This window comes from Herpailurus yagouaroundi, unplaced genomic scaffold (assembly GCF_014898765.1).
Source record: "Herpailurus yagouaroundi ecotype Mexico unplaced genomic scaffold, PumYag 29, whole genome shotgun sequence".
In the NCBI taxonomy this organism is placed as follows: Eukaryota; Metazoa; Chordata; class Mammalia; order Carnivora; family Felidae; genus Herpailurus; species Herpailurus yagouaroundi.
This window is the reverse complement of record NW_024412377.1, coordinates 84,129,163-84,140,105: the sequence shown is the minus strand read 5'-3', so window position 1 is coordinate 84,140,105 and position 10,943 is coordinate 84,129,163. Positions and strand designations below refer to the sequence as shown.

Below are 10,943 nucleotides of genomic sequence, written 5' to 3'. Positions count from 1 at the left end.
TCAGTAATAATAAAATTACTATTATTTTTATCACTCAAGAAACTCAAAAACAGTTGAAACAATTTTCCCAATACTTTCCCAAAATTCTGACCTCTGGTCAAAGTTCCAAGTAAATATATCATGCCCAAAGAAGAGTCTCTCTGAAAGCTACAAACCTCTTTAAGGGATCTAAGATTTAACTATGATTTGCACATTTCCAGGTTATTTACTGTGTATTAATATTGCCTCCATATTTTAACTTGCAAAAATGCACAGCAGAAGGTCTAGGTGAAACGTATGAAATATCAAAGTTCATCTGTGGCGTGCCAATACCAGATACAGTTTTAATGAAACACCTGCACTGCAAATAGAGGAGTATAAAAGAAAGAAAGGGAAGATCCAAGTTAGAGGGCAGCACAAGTGAAACAAAGACATAAAATCAAATAGCAGTGAATGTCATTGGATAAAGGCTCTTCAATGACTTTAAAAATACCCTGAACCAAGAATCTGCACTTGTATCCACAAATCATACTTTGGTCATTTTTTTCTGTTTTACTAAAAAGAATTTATATTCACTATAATGTGTAAAAGCCTTGTAATTTTATTTATTGCCCTTTTGAAAAAAGCACTAACATTAGTTGACCTGGATTCTCAACACAGATTTTTCTTTGATTTAGAGGTAGATGAAAAAAAAAAAAAAAAAGGAAAATAAGTAAGGCAGAGAAGAGAAAAAGGAAGAGAATATACTGAAAATACGTAAAATAACTATTACGGAAGATCAATAATCTTTTCAAGCAGAAGAAAGAGGGGACTGTTTTGTAGGAAATGCCATAATTTTAGTTATAAGATATTTCTTTAAAACTTGTCTCATATTTGTGAATGTGTGCATGTATTCCTTCAGCCCGTTAATTACAGAAAAAAGGATGACAGACACGAGTGAGAGAAAATAAATGCTGTGGATCTACTTCTAGGAACATGACAAAGTGAATTTTTCCTGCTCCAAACACAAAGAAATGGTAGACAAAATACAACCAAAAAAATAATATATAGCTTAGAAATACCCAGGCTCCAAAAGCAAAGAGAGAACCCTAGCCAGAGTTACAAGAGCCAAAGCTAACAGCATGACAACTTAGAGAAGTACAGAGTAGAAACAGGTGTAAGGGCCAGTAGCTGAAGTTTTAAGGTCCATAAGTAGGGACGTAATACATGGTTTGGAGCCCACACAATAGGGAAGTTAAACTGAAGTAACTGGGATACCTGAGTAAAAAGTTCAGATAATCACAGGGCTGTTTACCCTATTTAAAAAAACGTGTTAAAAATAAAAACAAAATCTCTTCTCACAATCCCAGAAGAGAAGAAAGGAAAAGGGTTCTCTGCCAAAAGCTCTACATAGGAAAACAGTTTCCTACGAAAGAGCAAAACCTGAAGATAAGTTTGAGGTCTGAATTTACGTTACATGCATGGTATGGTAATCCCACGTAAGATAAAAAAACAGATCCTAGGGGCGCCTGGGTGGCTCAGTCGGTTAGGCGTCTGACTTCGGCTCAGTCATGATCTCTCGGTCCGTGAGTTTGAGCCCCGCGTGGGGCTCTGTGCTGACAGCTCAGAGCCTGGAGCCTATTTCAGATTCTGTGTCTCCCTCTCTCTCTGCCCCTCCCCCATTCATGCTCTGTCTCTCTCTGTTTCAAAAATAAATAAACGTTAAAAAATTTTTTTTAAAAAAACCAACAGATCCTAGTAAGGAATTTTTACATACTATTATGGTATGATCTCCAGGAAATAGTAAATGAAAAAAGCTGTGTGATGAACAGTGTAAATAGTAAGCATATGTTTATATAAGAAAGGAAATACAAATACATAGACACACATATTTGATTCCACTTACTTTAAAAGGTAGATATCAATCAAAAGCTAACTAAATTATTCATCTGTAAGAAAGAAAAAAAGAGGGTGGAAAGAAGGAGAGAAGCCAGACTTTTCTAAATTTATCTTATTTTACTATGAAACCGAAAATATCTGATATGATTATGAAACAAAGTTGAATCCAGAATTTAAAAAGTACTCCCCAAAATTTGAAAGTAAACTGAAACAAACTAATCCATGTATCAAGTCAATGGCTTAAACACACAGCAAACAATTCTATCAAGAGACAGATTGATTACAGATTGTCAGTGGGATGTACAACAAGGACCAAAATAGTGGCAAGAAGATTTAAACTATTTCAGTAGCCATATTATTAATAATGGCATTGGTGTTGACAACTGATATCAATATATAAACAGCAATTATTTGTATTAAGGTCACTAGGAACCAACATTTTCAGCTTAAAAGAAAAACTCAGAAGCACAAAACCAAAAAAAGTTAAAAATCCTTGTAATCCCAAATTTGAATTAGAAATATCAGGATAAATTCATGAAGTATTTTTCTTTAAAAAAAGTTTATTTCCTAACTGATCATATTTCCACTTTAAGGTCTAGAAATAATGACAAGTCCAGAGCATTGAGCACCCCCAACATCTAAACTGTGGTCTCCAAATGGAACTTTTGCACTAAAAGGAAATAGAGTTACTTAAAATAATTGATCCCAGATCTGGGGTAGAAAACAGACAAGATGAGCCTGAAATACCTGACTGTACCAGAAAACAAGTAAGTTATCAAAAGGTGATGGTGGTGAGTCAAAAGGGCTCAGTAGCTAACTTGAGGAGCTGGCAAAAGATGTGACAATTTTAGGAAAAAGATAATGTCAATAGATTAAAATATTAAATGTGTTAAAAATCCGTATGTTCATAGCAATAATAAAAAATGAATGTTCATAATTGCTTTTGGAGGATGCCAGGGAACCAACTTACTATTTTGAAAACTAGTAAGTAAAAGGTAAAAACCATGCATTTTTTCCTGTCTTTTCTTATTAACTGTATCTCAGAAAAACTGAATAGTTGATGAGGGCAAGTTCTTCTTTATAGAATATTCCAGCTAATATATGAAAAAGAAAGTTAGATTTTACAACTCTGAATGGCAGGATGAATCTGGGCAATGATCATCAACAGGTGCTAAGAAAATCATTAGGTAAATAGCAGATAGGGAACTTTATAATCTACAGATCACGCTGACAATACCTGAAACTACTGATCAATCTTAACATCACACACACAAAAAGAGCAACCTCTTATGCCTCCTGATGTGATGCAAAAGAAAGTATACAACACCATGTATGAAATATTCTTGCCAAATAAAAATCAAGCCTGTGTAAGCCTGTAGATATGAATACTGGTTGACAGAGAATAGAGAGAGAGTAACACATTTAACAACACTTCAGATGCAATTAGCAAATCCTGACTGTGGTGTACAGGAAAGAGTTAATACAGCAGGATTGAAACTGCTATCCTTAGAAAAGTCTGTTTGCAAGACTGGCCTTTAGCTGGTGTCTGAGAATTTGTATTTCAGTAGAGTTCCCACCATTCCCAGAACTGATAAGAGTGCTCAATGTGCCTGTTTGTACAATGTGGTTTATGCTGGACATCTGTTCTCCTTCTACGAGTCCAGAATTTTGGTATATGCCAGGCAGAAGATGCCTACATAACCAGCCTCCAATAAAAACCCGGGCACTGAGTCTCTAGTAAGCTTCCCTTTTAAACATTTCACACATGTTGTCACAACTCATTCCTGAGGGAATTAAATACAACCTGTGTAACTGCACTAAGAAAATACTCTTAGACACTCGTGCCTGGTTTTCCTCAGACTTTGCCCCATTCACCTTTTCCCTTTACTGATATTGCTCTGTATCCTTTTGCTATAATAAATCATAGCCAGGAGTACAACTATATGCTGAATCCTTTGAGTCCCCCTAGCCCATCAATAAACCTGGGGTGGTCTTTGGAATCGCCAACACAATGGGACACTTTACAAATTAATAAATTGATCTGTTCAATAAATAAATTGCACAAAAAACAAGGTGGGAAAATCTATACAGAAATTTAATAACAAATGTTTAATTATAGTGTTTTGTTTCAGTTCCTATGACTAAATATGGCAAACACGGACTGAAAATTTATTCTATGATTCAGAAACATAAAACCTAAAAAGAAATTTAAATAAACATCCAAATAATTCTACAAGTCTGTGGAATTTCTACTCTTTAGGTCATTCAAATTTAAAACTGCAGTAAGACTTTTGGGCCAACCTATATAAATAAACTGAATTTGACTCAAGAAGAGTACTGAAAACTTGAATATATTTATAAACATCAAAGAATTAAATCAGCAGCCAAGTATCTATCCACAAGAAAGCACCGGGCCAAGGCTGTTGTTTTTAGGCAAGTGTTACCAAATCTTATAAAAAACAGATAACCCTTATTTTAAATAAAATATTCCAGAGAACAGAATAAGAGAGAAAGCTGTTCAGCTCATTATATAAAGCTAGTATGATCTTAATGCTCAAAATGACAAAACTGTATTTAAAAAACAATAGGATATTCAAATTTACTAACATAGATTAAAGAAATTCTACATAAAATATTAGCAAATTTAATGACTTTAATCATGCAGAGTGCATCTATATACATCATCTGCATATCTACCTATCTACATACATGTATCTACACAGACTACATCATGATCAAGTTTTATCCCAAGAAGCCAATGATTAATCAATGTACTTTGCCACATCAATATGTAAAACAAGAAAGATCCAAGAAACTTTTAAAAGGATCTAAGAAAAAATTCAACATCTATTCATTACCTTTTATTAAGATCCTCTTAGCAAGTTAAGAATGCAAGGAAATTTCCTTAACCTGACATTTAGTGGGAAAACTTTAAAAGCATTTACTTTAATGTCAGAAACAAGATGGGAATGTTCATTACTACATACTGCCTACATTCAACTTTTCTTAAGTACAGGAAATCCTAACCAATTTCAACAGTAGTTATTATTTTCAGGTAATATTATTACATACAATATCCCAGAGAATCTACAAAGTGTCAAAACTAATAATAGAGTTCAACAAGGTTACTGGATACCAGATCAAAATATAAATAACTAATAGTACTCCTATGTACAAGCAATAACCAAGTAGAAATGTAATAGAAGATCTCATTAGCAATAGAAATAAAATCATAATGTACCTAAGAGTATATCTAACAAAATCAGAGTAAGACCTCTTATAATTTATAAGGAAATTATTAAACTTTATTGTCAGGTATAAATGGAAACATAAATGAATGGGAAGATATACCATAATAGTAGATGGGAAGACTAAGTTTCATGAAAATGTCTATTCTCACTAAATTACTTTATTAATTCAATTCCAGTAGAAATCCCATGAGAGTTGTTAACAGTACTTGACAACAGGACCCCATAATTCACACATGAGAGAAGACACTGAAAACAGAACAATTTTCAAGAAGACAGACAAGGTGGCAAGACTTACCTTGAACAGCCATCATCTTATTATAAAGCTCTGATAGTTTAGATGGCATGATACTGGCACAAAGATAAACAAATCAACAACACAGAATAGAGAACCCAGAAATAGATCCATCTACATATGGCAATTTGGTAAATGAAAAAGTTGGCAATACAAACCACTAGGAAAAGGAAAAAGTATTTAAAAAAAGTAATCTGAAGAAAATTAGGTACATATATGGGCAAAAAATTAGATCACTGTCTCACAAAATAAATCCCAGGTAATTTTAAAATGCTAAATCTAGAAAGCAAAATTATAACATTTCTAAGGAAAAAAGCAGGAAATTAACCATATGACATCAAATAAGTAAAACTTGCTTCAACAAGAATCAAAAAATTATAAGCATTAAAGTGAAAAGCTAAAACTTCTTACATAGTAAATTTTAAAACTCCTATATAATATACCAAACACCATAAACAAAGTAAAAGGCACAAATAGGACAAATTTATAAAGCATGCAACCAAAAATGAATTATTATAAAGAACTTCTAAATCAAAAAGAAAAAAACAATTAAAAAAAAAAGAAATGTAAATAGGTATTTCACAGAAAAGGAAATCCAAATGGTCAAGAAACATATAAAAGGTTGCTCAACTTCACTAAATGTTAGGGAAATGCAAATTAAAACAAAATAACATTTGATACTATAGTCCAATTACATTAAGCTTCAGCAACTATATGAAAAAAAGGAAATCTTACAGAGTGATGGTTGAGTCATAAGTTGAAATAGCTACTTTAAGGAATGATTTGGCCTCAGTGTGTGAAGTTGATAATGATTACAACAAAGAAATGCATACCCCAAAAAAAAAAAAAGAAAAAAAAAAAGAAAGCCTTCACACGTATGTGTAAAGAAACATGCATAAAAGTGCTCACTGCAGCATTATTTTAACAATTAAAAACTGAAAATAGCCTAAATGTCCATAATTCAGTGTGTCATTGCAGATAAATCTCAAAAACATAATGCTGAGTTAAAACTAATCTCCAGAATATTAAAAGTATAATACCATTTGTATGAAGTTTAAAACATGCAAAAAATGGGGGCACCTGGGTGGCTTAGTTGGTTAAGCATCTGACTTCAGCTCAGGTCATGATCTCATGGTTTGTAAGTTCAAGCCCCACTTGGGGCTCTGTGCTGACAGTTCGGAGACTGAAGCCTGCTTTGGATTCACTGTCTCCCTCTCTCTCTGCCCCTTCCCCATTCCTGCTCGGTCTCTCTCTTTTTCAAAAATAAAATTTTAAAAAACATTAAAATAAATAAACTTAAAAACATGCAAACAATGGTTTATATGAGAACTTCTCACAATGATAAAAATGTTGTGTATCTGCACACCCAATACAATAGCCTAAGCTACATGTGGCTATTAAACAGTTGTAATGTGGCTAACATTCCTGAGGAACTGAATGTATTTTATTTTAATTAATTTAAGTTTAAAGAGTCAGATATTAATGTGTCTACCCTATTTGGCAGAGCAGGGCTATATAATGTATGGGTACATACATACACAGAAATATAAAAACTTAGAGGAAGAATACACATCAACTTCAGGATAGCAGTTACTCCTGGGGAAGTGAAGTGGGTGGGAATGGAATGTGAAGGGATTTGACAGTCTCTGTGACCTTTCATTTCATTAAAACAACAAAAACATAAAAAGCAAATATGCCAGAATACTAGTATTTGTTAAAACTGATGAATCTGGTTTTTAGTATGTTTGAAATATTTCCCATTTACTTTTTCTAATATTTCCTACTTTAAATGTTTCCCTTTCACTTCTTTGAAATATTTACCTATTTAAATTTTTAAATAACTTTTTGAAAGTAAACAGTGTTTAAATATTTATCATACTTGGAGATCTAAGGCCAGGTGATCAACTCTCCTATATATAGTCTCAATGAATACATATATAACATTGAGAAAAGCAAACAATGGAGCAAAAGCTATGACACAATACACTTGCATAGTTACTAACTTGATTTTTACAATTAATTTTCAAAGGTCCAACAAAGAAATTTCAAAAACGTGTTATTTTACTTAGATTCTAAATATACCAAATGGAATAACCATGTGTTTATCTTATAATTAGAAGTATTAAAAAATATTAAATAAAATAGTCAAGGTAGCACTGAACCAGGGATCCAGGCAGTTCATACTAACTTTCTAATACCAGTTTGTATTAACTTTCTGTATTCTATTCACCATGTTTGCTCATTTGTACAGGATGACCTAGAGAGTCTCTGCATTCACTGTCAATTTTTATAAGATGGGAACTTTCAATCCAGTTTCATTTCTTCTTTTAAATATGTACTATAAGTTGTTTAGAATAATCATCCCTACGTATCAAAGTGTGAAAAATCTGCATACCTGAAATCCAAATTCCCTTACTGCTGTCTAACTGTCCATACAACAGACAAAAAAATAGAAGAGCAAAATAAATGATCAGCTGGTCAGGGATCCACGGCTCTCAAACTCATTTTGCAAAGCTGGAAACTCTTCTAATAGGTTGATTTTCATGTGGCTATCCCAAGATCCTGAACAGAATATGTGATTCTCCATATATACTGCATTCTTAGAGTGCATATTCTTAGAGTGCATATGCTAGCAGGTGCGGGGACAGAGAGAGAGAGGGGGAGAGAGAGAAGCCCAAGCGGACTCCGTGCTGACAGCAGGGAGCCCGATCCCACTAATGGTGGGATCATGACCTGAGCCGAACCCAAGAGTTGAATGCTTAACAGACTGAGCCACCCAGGCACCCCACAAAAATTTTTAACATATGCATAATTCTAATGCATATTTATGCCCCATTTTATAAAAATATTGAAGATCCTATGAAGAAAGAAAGGCAAATACAACTACTCACATGTGTAACATTAACCAGAGATCACAATTCATTCAGTGCTCTACCCATGTTATCATGCATCCAAAGAATGTGGAAGAATTAGATCTCTGCTGTTCACACACACAACTTTTACTTACATCACAAAGTGTATAACAAGAATGTTCAGAGCAAAGGAGATTAAGTTTAACTGCTTATGATCTGTTGTAAGATGTACATGACTATTATTGAATGGTGAGGCTTTGGGGTTATTTTGGAAGGTGGTACAAAAGGCAGGAAATGATGGTAATTAACTCTTACTTTTTAGTTTATTCTGTAGCATAATTATTGACACATTTCTGGTTTCTATCACCTATCATAAAATATATATACAACTTAACAATGCTCTGAAATTAACTTCTCAAACTTGATGGCGGAGAGGGGGAGGCAGTATTCTTACTAGACATAAGTATTTTTTAACATATGGAAAAATTCAAGCTTGCAGTACAAGGGCTGAAAATTAGGGAAGAGCATGCCCCCTACTCAAAGGGGGGAAAAAGCATTTTAAACTTCCTTAACCTTAATTATAAAGTTGACCCTCCTAGAGACCACCATAAACCAGGAGTTAACAGATAAGATTACAATGTATTTGAGTACAAAATTACAACGTAGTTTGAAACACTCAAACTTCCTTTATATTCTCATCTATTCAGAGCCAAGATAACACTGCTGGTTGTAAAATACAGGGCTACTTAAAGGAACACCTTTTTTTAAGTCCAAGGATTAAAAGAGAAGAGAGACAAAGTATTATCTGTTTGGTATTTCTAGTAACATCTAACACTAAATATTCTATGCCAAATACTGAACATGCAAAAAATTGTTACTTTTTGATAAATCTAAATTGAAAATTACAAAATAAATAAATAAATAAATAAATAATAAATTGAAAATTACCAAAAAAGAAGGGGTGGGGTGGGTGGGAATGAACGTAAGTGCACTATCCTCATGATTAAAATATACAACTCAAAGACTTAGATTTAAGCTGTGATTAAAAAAATAAAGAGAACGGTCAGGGTTCATGGGTGGCTCAGCATTGGACTCCAGGTTCCTGCTTGGGTCATGACCTCACAATTCGTGGGATAGAGCCCTACATCGGGCTCTGTGCTGACAGTGTGGAGCCTGCTTGGGATTCTGCCTCTCTCCCTGCCCCTCCCACATGAGCTCCCTCTCTACTCTCAGAATAAATAAACTTTAAAAAATTTTTAAGAGAAGGAAAATATTTTATAAAACTAAAAATCTTTTGATTTCTTAAATTTCTTGTAATTTATGAATTCAAACAACAGTATGAATAGTTCATGTAACAAAGCAAAATTGAAAAATTTAGAGTGAAACTAACGGGTTCCCTTTATAAAGTTAAACTTCAAAAGAGTAAAATCATCAATGAAAAAATAATATAAATTCTTAATGCTTACATTAGTATCTTAGGAAAAGAATTTTTGGCTATCTTCATAGTTTCCAAAGTTGTATTTTCCTACACTTTAAGGCAAAGGAACACTGTGTACAAGAAAGGGATATGTGTAAAGAGATAATTTAGCATATGGATTTATTCCACCAATTTCAAGCATATAAAATAAAACCATGGGGTTTTTCTCTTATGGTTCAGGTTTTAAATTTAACATAACTTTTATAAACCATTTTATAGAATTCCTTATTACCTCAAAATTAAGTGTATATAGCCAGTAGAAAATTACTTCCAACTATATAATTTAATCAAAACTCTTACCACTAGAAGTCTGTGATATATAAGATACATGAAATAATGTTGTTATTGATTAGATAGGGAAATTTCTCACTTCTTTTTATCATTCATATATATATTTTTATTACTTTTTCTATTTCTCTCAAATTTCTGTTCTCCTAAAACCACATACTTCTCCTTAGTATTTATAACTGTTTTAATTTAATTCTGAAATTATTTAATTCCATGTTCTCCACTAGATTGTAATTTACTCCTAATTTATTCCCAGCATCTACCATAGTGTCTGACTTAGAGCAAATGATCAATAAATATGTGTTAATAAGTGGACGATAGCAAAAACAAAATACCAACTGTTCCTTTCACTTTTAGGAAATCTCTCCTGTCTGCTATATATAAATTGGGCCTCAATAAATAGGTGACTCAATGGAGACATAACACTGGAAGAACTTCCTCAAATTGCAGCTGTGCATCTAAGAAATACACCATTTTTATCTCTTTTGTGAATCAATTTTGAACCTTTAATATTTAAATTTAAAATAATACACTGAAAAGACAATGCATCCTTAACAATATCTACATCCAGTGAAGATTTTGATGATCTGATGAAAGGGTATATAATATGAACAGAAACCAATAATCATACAGTTAACAAACTGACAGTCAAGTTTTCATAATTAGTGTAGTCAAATACGGGAGCCAGGACAATTAATTTGTAACCTGGCACAAATAATGGCACAAAAATGAATGAATGAGTGAATTCCTCAAAAGAAGTTATGTATTCATATACCTTTGCAGCACTTTGATTTGCCCTGACACAATGTATATATACATTACATGCAAATATACTGCGCACAAAATACACAGACACTCAAATTATTTTCATACATAGTATACAGGTAAACAACAAGATCAAAAAGTAAGATTACAAGATTCTAGAG

General features: G+C 32.9%; 1 long non-coding RNA gene across 2 annotated transcripts in view; it reads right to left on the bottom strand.

The window, feature by feature from the left end:
- LOC121013115 (uncharacterized) overlaps positions 1-10,943 on the bottom strand; it is a 98,141-nt gene that overhangs the window by 72,614 nt on the left and 14,584 nt on the right. Inside the window, exon 1 of one of the 2 annotated variants that reach the window (XR_005782508.1) lies at positions 6,136-6,234. The exons of the other annotated variant lie outside the window; for it this stretch is intronic. This is a non-coding gene — a long non-coding RNA (uncharacterized LOC121013115). Of the gene's footprint in view, positions 1-6,135; positions 6,235-10,943 lie in introns of those variants that run through there. 2 annotated transcript variants of the gene reach the window in all.